The sequence below is a fragment of the Streptopelia decaocto genome (genome assembly GCF_964273445.1).
Source record: "Streptopelia decaocto genome assembly, chromosome: 5".
NCBI classification, from domain to species: Eukaryota; Metazoa; Chordata; class Aves; order Columbiformes; family Columbidae; genus Streptopelia; species Streptopelia decaocto.
Window position 1 is genome coordinate 12033109 of NC_138659.1, and position 9516 is coordinate 12042624.

Genomic DNA, 9516 nt, shown 5'->3' on the forward strand with positions numbered 1-9516 from the left:
CCTGTTGTTCCACTGCCTTGCGGTGTGTTAAAAAAGATCGCTGAGCAATGTATCTGCTGATGCGACACTGCGGGAGGACAAAACAACTGTGCATGAGGGAGGCCACAGAAAGAGGAATCGCAGCTTCAAAGAGAAGTACTTACAACACCAAACTTGTGATGGGCTTGTGAGGGCGTCAGCGTGACAGAAGCCCTGGGGTTTCCTATAGGATGCCCATTGATGTGAATGATGAGGTCACGATGGATCCCAAGGACCCGTCAATCACCGGAGCATGGACCGCAGGGACGCATAGCTGGGGTGACACTGTCACTTCCATGGCGCTGGACCAGCTGGGCTGCTCGGGCTCTCAGGCCTTGAAATTGAATTCCTACAGAGGGAGCTTGAAAATGTTGCATTAATGGTTGGACTCAATGATCTTAAAGGTCTTTTCCAACCCAAATGATTCTATGAGCCTGTGATTCTATGTTCTAGCATAACAAAGGTGTGCTATTCCTCATCCTACCAGTTCTTGCACAAGGCTACTTCCTACAAAACCACAGAAATTTGTGAAGTAGCTGACTCACCGTTTCTTTGACCTAAAGATGGCCAGTGATTTAACAAGAGGAGCTATTTTAAGGATGTAATTTTATAGGATGAAGGTATCAATTCCCTGTCTTCCCATGGATAATCCTGTTAGGGGATAACACAATTTTAGGACAGTCCATTTCAAAGGACAACCCTTTCAGCCTTGTCTGACTGAGTCTCCAAGTCCTTCATAACTCCTCTCATGCAAAGAAAATGGAAAACCTTAACTTTCTGTTGCCACTGTTGAGCTGCATTTCAGCTGATTTCTCTAATACATGGCACAGTATCTAGATAATTTATTGACATTCTCAGTTTAACGGAATTATGTAACTATAACACTGATCAGTACACACCAGCCAGAGGTGGACCTGCTCCCACTGCTGTGTTTATCTGCTGCTCTTCCTGCTGGTTTTACCTTTACAGCATCCTAACAGAGCCATGATCTTTCATCTTTGATGTTTTAAATGTGGGTAAAGTGAGGAACAAATAGACTGAGTCCCCCAGGATCACTGTGAAAAGCAAGAAGAGAACTCACAGGAACCAGAGCAGTCATAAAGAAATCACTGCCTCCCCAGTTTGTCCTCCTTTCATTTTCAACAAACATTCCCAAAGAAGGTGTTAATTGAAGAGAAGGCTTTACACTTCTAACTTCCTAGCTAGATCCCAAACATTCTTTTTTGGCTTGCTGTATGAAACATGAGCACACTACCAATGAAAGGTATTTCTATTTATGCCAAAAATTAACTAACTAGCATCTTACAGGTCAATGGGGTTCTCCAAAGGCAGACTGTCATTTCCACTTGGTTTGCATTCTGGTAATAAAAACTTGGTTCTTTGAATCCAGATAAGTCCAGTTCTTTCCTCAGGCAGACGAAATACTTCTTCAACTGATTCTGAAATTCAGTGATGTTATTTATGTTCACCGCAGCAGCATTTAGGACCCTGAGGAATGGACCAGAAGGCATCTGTGATTGGTGCTGTACAAGTAGAGTATAAAGAATAGTCCCTGACTTTAATAATGCTGGGTAAGAAGTAAAGGGGGTGTGCAGTGAGCACATGGCAAAAGTGAGTATATTTCCACATATTAACTGGTAACGTGCTGCAATAGAAACATTATTTTTTTATTATAAGTTAGACTATGGTGTCTCAATACTGACAACTCCCTGCTCAGTCTCACCTTCATCTTTCAAAACACACTTCTTGGTTGCTTACAAAGCATTTTCCCCACCCTGAAAAAACCCTCAATTATTTTGTTCAGTCTCTGTGGACAAATGGTTCACTGTAAATTCTGCACTCCAGCAAGGTCAAAATCTGTATGTGCAAATGGTTTTAACTCAATGATAACATATTCATGTTCTGCTGGGGAATATCAGTGATATTTTCTGGAATAAAGCAGAAAGGGAATTTTTCTACTTCAGTTTATATTTTAAATTATTTCCTTTTATTTAAATGTTCCTTCAAGGAGAGACAGCTCATTTCCGTAAGAAAACGTATCCACCCACTGAATGTTATTTCTCACTATACATAAGTAATAGGAGATTTCCTACTTTTTGCCCACTTCTACCCCATAGATTTAATATGTAAACTGGGAACACGCAGGATATATTGCTTGGCACGAGTCAGTGAAGTTTCACCTGTGAGAACACAGTATGAATTCAACATTTGGCTGCTTGTACTAAACCACAGGGAGAATCTACACTTAAGCGATATCGGGTTCAGAGATTAGACTCAAACCCACAAAACCAAACCCAGGGAGCAGCACTGGGGCTTGCAGAGCTTGTTGAACCCCCGACTCCACCTCACTTGAGTCCATTTGGAAGGCAAGAGGTTTGTCCCAGGGCAGGCGCAAAGGGAGCAGAATGGTCTGCCTTGTGACGAGGGGCTCCCGGGGCTTGGGGGAGGATGTCGAGGCACAAATCCCTTGTCAAAAGACTGAATGGGAAAGGAAAATACGATCTATTTCACGAAGAAGGCAGAAAAAAGTGATTGATGCTCTGGAAGCAAGTGTGCATCAGGATAGTGTACTCATTCTCACATTTTACAGTTATGCTTCCTTTTGTGTTCCAAAGTTCTATTTAAACGCTCATTTAACCTCAGTGCACAAAGCACCCGATATTCCTCACTATCCTCTGCAGTGAATCCCTCGGATTCATTTCCATAAGCTCAGTGTATCACTGATCTCAGCGCCGCAACAGGTGAGCGAAACATATACCACAGTTTGCCCTTTCAGTTTCACACGTTTCTCTGTGAACCTCGAGAGGTGGGAGGAGAATTGTTCCTGCTCATATGTGATTCCGATTTTCATCTCTTTTTTTTTCTGGTCCATGGATTTGTTTCTGTGGATTAGTTTAGGTTCCAGATGATCCAGATCTTAAACCATTATTTTCTCTTTGTCACAGTTCAACTCTTCTCTTACTTCATTTTAAAAGTGAGGCGAGCTCTGTTGCTCTGAAGATGGAAACGCAGCTCCAAAAAGCCTCTTCTGCGAGTGGAGCAACAGCCAAAGTTCTGATTAACTTCACCTCTTCTGCAACAAACACAAACTGCTGTGAAATCTTTTCCAGCAGGGTAATGGAGGGAGGAAAAGAGTTGGCTCTAAGTTTGAGAATTATTATTCCTACAAACCCATTCACACACCTATCACTTGGGACCAGCAAAGGGCCAAAGACATGCCAAGCAATTACACAGCTACACAGGTCCGTGCACAAGATATTCCACATCACGTTGGCTGTAATTTGCACTTGCAACGTTGGCACTGGCTCCACCTGTGTCAGATGGCAGCAGAGAAAACAACTTTTCTGGGAGACTAAATCCATCTCAATTGTGGCCAAGCCATGTCCTTGTTTTGGAAAGTCTGATTGGGAGCAGCAGCACCTTTCCATTTGAAGTGGAAAAAAGGTTTGCAAAACTCAGACTGCTTTGTTGCTGGTTTTCACCTCCCTCCCAGCACTCTCAAGCAGTATCAATATGCTCACGGCCTGCTGGGGACACCAATGTAACAACTGGTCACAGCTTCCAGGGGATTTATGAGATAACGTTCAGTCCTAGTTCTGACCTCAGCCAGCTCTTTGTGTCCTGATGAGAAATGATTTCTAAATAGGTTTATATTTTCCCTTGATACTCATTTGAGTTGAGAGAAACCAGACAAATCTATTTTCCAGTTCAGGTACAAAGACAGAAGAACCACCTTTCTCAAATCACTGAAGTTCACGACACGAAGGATCTGGGCAAAGTAGGAAGAGATGTCAAGATCATCATTCACCTTTTACAACATGTTTGCAGATGTTTAAGGATCTACAAAGGACTGATGTGGTGATGGAGTGAGTCATGGCCTTGTACAGACTAGTGTTCAATAACAAACAAATCAATTAACCCCTTTTTCTCTGTTGGTAAACCGAAGACTGCCGTTCCCTGCCAAGCAGAAGTGGCTCACTTCATGATTTTTCCCAATATATTTTGAAGTTTTCCTTCATTCATTCAGTCTTGCAGAGACCCAAAGCCCATTGTTGCCATAGAGCAGACCACAGAAAAGGACAGAGCAAGAGAGATGAACCTGTTCTGAAGGACTCCTGAAGTCTAATAAATTCAACACTAACAGCTGGGTAGCAAGGATTTGTTGGAACACCCTGATTTTGACTAAGGATTTTTTTTTTAAGGTGAAGAGAAATACGGTCAGTTACCTTGGTGTGAAATGTGTGTGGACTTGACTCATCAGAAGCCAGGAGACCAAGTCAGAAGTGTTAAAGGTGTCTCTGTTTCCTTGAGAAGCATATCTCCGGCTGCAGTGACCACGTGCTGTCCATAGAATTAAAACACCCAAGGCACTTCAAAGAGTATCAGTATACTCCTAAAGACTCACCTATTATTCTATTAACTGCTCACCAGCAGGACAGAAAACCCACACACACTTTAACTGCAATATGTGCAAAGACTGTAACTCTTGTACAAAGTTTTCAATCTTGGACTTCTAGAGCTTTGCCCTTGAAAATTGAGTCTCTTGTTGGACAAGGCTGCAAAGACCAAGAGTAGCATGAAAAAGGCTATTCTAAAAATTAGTTATTGTAACCACATGGTCCCACAGGACTAGTTTGGCACGGCACCGTAGCTGCTTTCTGCTGTTTGCTTGCCCCAAGAGGACAGATAGTTCAGAATCGCGTCTCCCTCTCCCAGTAATATCATGTTTTCTGCTGCTGCTTCTGCTTTGCTGTGTATCTGCCAAATGCTGCAGGTGCTGAAAAACAAAGGTGAAAGCACCCATATGGTGTTTTCGGATCACAAAACCAGAGCACAGAATCAAAAGCCCAAAAGGACCTGTTTTGTCTTCCCTCGTAAGAAAACTGAACAGGGAATCCATGGAGTTACATCCAAGTGCCAAGGCCTATGAAAGGATTTATTGTTAATGTCTTTTACAAGATTCCTTCCTTGCTGGAGATAGGACCTTTGGGATTCCCCTTCGTGATATTGCTAATCCCATCTATTCAAAATTTATGATGCACATTCCCTAGAATACCAAGATGACTTTAAAACACAGTGTAGATTGGGGGTTTTTGCTTGTTTTATTGTAATTTTTTTTTTTTTAGATTTCGGAATGCTGGCATTTACTGTACTCATGTGCTTCCTTTTGCAAAGATATGCACTAGAAACTCACTTTTATTTGTATGCGATGTTGTGTTCAGTGCAAATGTTTACTAATATTCTTGTACAGATCTGAGGTTCGGGACTTTTCTTGGAATAGGTCACACCAACACTCATGATGAGACGGTACAAGTAATTTTATGTAAGGTGTGTGTGCATTCAAGTGTGTGCGTTTACGTACGCGTTTTTTCTGCCTGCTCCTTCAGTCACTAGTTTAGGAATTAAGATTGGCTTGAAAATATTTTTCCTTTCCACACACCCAAAACGTAACTACAAATATAGTTCCTCTCTTACGTTTTAAAATCTTTCTAGTCATTTTTCTCTGCGACTGTGAACTGCAGGTACCTGAGGCTGGAGCTGCTCTGCAGTTTCCCGCTGTGCACAGGTAGGAGGCAGAGACGGGGATGTAGCCGACCTGCCCCAAATCTTCTGCTCTGGGAATAAGTAGCTTAATTTCCTATGTGCCAATTCCCTTGCCTCTGACAACCTTATTATTTACAGTGATAATACACACAGGGTTTCCAAACATGTACCTGAGGCAAAAATGACAGGTCAGTGAGAGATGAGCTGTCTGCTTTAGGCAATGCTTTAACTCCGATAAAAGACACATATTTTTGTTTTAAAATGTCATATTACATTTTTCTCTACCCTTTTCCTGGATGTGTTCAATTCAATTCGGTGTAATTAAGAAAAAATCCCAACCAACATACAAGTTACATGATGCCTTCTGTATACCAGATTAATGAAAACCAATGTTTTTACAAGGTTACCTTCAAAAACTACAAATGGATTTAAAAACTAGCATTTTTTTCTCCCTTCTATTTGCCTTTTCCTTAAAAGAAAAACGCCTTCTCTATGGAATATGGTCTCGTTTTAGCTTGAAAGCACAGATTTACATCTCATCTTCGAGTCTCCGTGGTGCCTCCTGAGCACAGCAAGGACCAGTTCACAGGACAGATCCAAACCGGCATTTTAGAAATATAAACCTAATGCCAACCCTCCTGATAAATAATCCTCTCGATCCCTGGGTATATCAGGAAAGACAGAAAAAGGATAGCACTAACAATAAAAACAAGAGCTGACGTTATTAATAGAAGAGCTATACAAAGCACGCATTAAACGAAGCTCATTTAAACGTGCCCTTGTTTAATTAGATTTAGTTTAGCCACCTAAAAAAATCCCAGCAGAACTTGTGGTTCCCACTGGGATGCCACCTGTTTCTGCACAAGCGCTGCCCCGGCCGGCGGGAAATCCCTGGGGCAGGTTTCAAGATTGATTTGCCGCTATGTTTTGGAGGAAATATGGGGGTTTTTTTGAGTGAAAAAACATCTTTTCCCAAGATTCACCATGCTATGAAAACACATCAAGCAATACTGCTAAGCATCTAACTTTTTCCAAACAGCCGCCTTCCAGGCAGGGAGCAGGCCTGTCATTTCAAGTAGTTTTTCATCCCCTGCTCAAAATCTATAAAAAAATCTATACAGTTTTAAGACAAACCTTCCCCGCCAATATAATAATCTTATATATATTTTTTTTTTAAAAAAAGCATACATAGATACAGCGTGTGTCAGGAAAAGTGTCCCTGTGCTTTTGGCCATCCCGCTCTGGGAATAAATAGCTTATGCATGCAGGATGCAGGAAAATTCTCCTCCTTGGAATAGTTTCCTTCCCAGGGAGTACAGGAACCTGACCCAGATCCCAAGGCAGCGGCATTTGCCGCGAGCACCTTCGACAGGGGGAGCGACGGGGAGTATTTCTATATAAACAAGCCCAGGATCAGCTGAAATTGCTATTCACTGGCAAACAAAAATAAAGAGACAATTCAGAATCAAAGGTGAGTCAAAGAAAAAATATGTCCAATAAGAGGAGGCAGCCCAGACAATCAGTCAGATGCCAAAACATGTGACAGACCCAGAGGCAACTCCAAAACAACCAAACCAACTGCCTGTGGAGTCTGCCAAGGAGCCAGATGCTCCTGCTTAAAAATATCTTCCGCTGCCTTGGCATCTGCATTTTCTGCCCGTCGTCAAAAGAGGAGGGAGGGGAAAACGGGAGAGCAGTGCGGGAGAGCAGTGGGGGGGCAGCAGCTAATAATATTTTTGCCATTTTAATTCTAAGTATTTCTGATTATTCATTTGCAGTTTGTCATCATGTCACTGGAGAGCAAAACAAAACCCCAGCATAGCATAGGCTGGGAAAGGAAAAACAGGAGAAGCCGTCCATGCAGAAGGTAAAAAATGATAAGAAAGATCTAATGATTCCGCGTTACTCTGGGTAGCAGGTTTCTCTTGGGGTGCTAAAAAGCTCTAAGCTGCTGGAGTTGGCAGTTTACCACCCAAGAAAGTGCCCATGTACCCAGACTCAAATCCCAGGCCCAGGATGTTCCAGCTTGCACGGATCCGGGGTGTCCCCGAGGTGTCCCGCACTGTGTGGTGGGGACGAACGGGGAACAAACTGCACCGAATAAAAGCATTACTGCTATTAATCACAGCAGCAGGCTTTGGTTCACCGAGGCTGCGGCTGCTCAACAGAGACTTAAAACACAATTTTGTAACGTTAACTTACGGAATGAAGATGTAGATTTTTAGTTGGTGTAGTTGTTGATTAAAACCATTAAAGAAAAAATACATTCTAGAAACATTAGATTATTCAGTACGTAAAGGTCAAAGAAAAGCACAGTCAAAAAGGAGAAAATTTGTGCAATTTCTGTTACAGGAGGAACTGTAATGCAAAAAGTATTATCACATTTAATTTGTACTGAAGGTCGTTAGTGTGAAAGTTATCATAGGTGAATACGCATCTTCAGAAATAAAATTGCAAACCAGTTTTGTTTGTGTATCTTGATTCTTTGAGTGAGAATGAGGAATCCCACGTGTGATTTGTCCCTGAAGTGTTTCTGTGGGACGTGTCCCTGACCGCCCCATCCAGCAGAGCTGTGCTTCCCAAGCCAGCGCTGCTGGAGCAGCAGGTACCCACCAAGGCTCAAAATACAAGGCTGTTGGAGAGTAATTTCACCTGAAAAGTGAGTTTGTTTTTGTAAGATAGAAATCAGAACTTTATCTTTCTTCTGAGCTGCCCAGGGTGGGTTGTTATTCAGGAGGCTTTGGGACATAGGAATCGGGGGCGGCCTCGATCGACACACTTCAAAACAAGAAACCTGGTAACTACATGAGAGACATATCAGTGACCAACACGGCCTTAGAAACAGCAAACAGCACCACAGTTCAGGTCAAGCAGGGCTGGGGTAAAATAGCGCCCCAAGCTCTTGTGAAGAACAAAAAGATCCTTTTGTGCTGTTCAACTTATTTTCCCCCTCAGATGCGCGGTGAGGCCGGTGGAGAGCACGAACACTGGGCTGGCAGCTTCGCACTCAGTCCCTCGAGCAATCCGGCACCTCTGGCACTGCCACCACCTTTAATGCACCGAAGGGTTCAAGTCCTCGCTGATAATCTATGCTACACCTTGTAAACTAAATTCTGTGTACAGAACTCATTCACAGCAAAATGCAATCACAGTAAATAAATAAGTAACAGGAGCCAAAACAGCAGCGTGGTGAATCGGCAAGCTTATTTCAAATAAATGGAAAGAACTTGCAGTGACGAGCATTTTGTGTGAGTCTGGTACTGAGATTGTAGGAATGTTGCATGTCTACATAAACTGACTGATAGCAAAGGAGTTTCTAGTCCCCCTCATGGCACACACAAATGTCTGTTAAAGACATAAATATTTAAAAACAACAGCTAGACTAAGAGGGTTAGCTTTCATTTCATCTCATTTGGCAAGCATTAGATACACCCACCAGAAATCATTTTATTTTGTGTAATTTAATAGCAGATCTATTGTAGCATCACAGCTTCTGACATACCGAAACAAATCAATGTGGCCTTTTTTTAAGTTCAGAATTAATATAAGGCTGTATTTCAAATGCTAGATGGAAATCAATAAAGATTAAACCCTTCCTGTGTTATCCACTTGTTTCATCCTCTGCTGCAAAGTGTATTTGCCTTCCTGCATGTAATACAGAGACTTTGATCCTTGTTCAAATATCTCTGATTTTCTACTTCCCTCATGTTTGATCTGGTTCTCAGGTGAGAAATATTGGCAAAACTTGTTAGAATTACACTTGCCAATGGTAGCATACAGACTAGAAACATTAAATTATATCAACTGTACTCCGCGCGCCCTTTGGGTCCTTACACATCAGAATAATGTTCCCACAGAAATCAATCTGAGATTTTAATTTATTAAACCTGCTCTCTTCCCCCCTCTCCTAAAAAGATAGATGGAGATACAGAGGAAGAAGTGAGATAACATCAA

General features: G+C 42.1%; 1 long non-coding RNA gene across 1 annotated transcript; it reads left to right on the plus strand.

Annotated features, from left to right (window-relative positions):
• Positions 1-6901: 6901 nt before the first annotated feature.
• Positions 6902-8612, plus strand: LOC309439902. Its single transcript, XR_014184083.1, has 3 exons — positions 6902-7033; positions 7341-7429; positions 8518-8612. It is a non-coding gene; the product is annotated as an uncharacterized lncRNA (long non-coding RNA).
• The last annotated feature ends 904 nt before the right edge of the window (positions 8613-9516 follow it).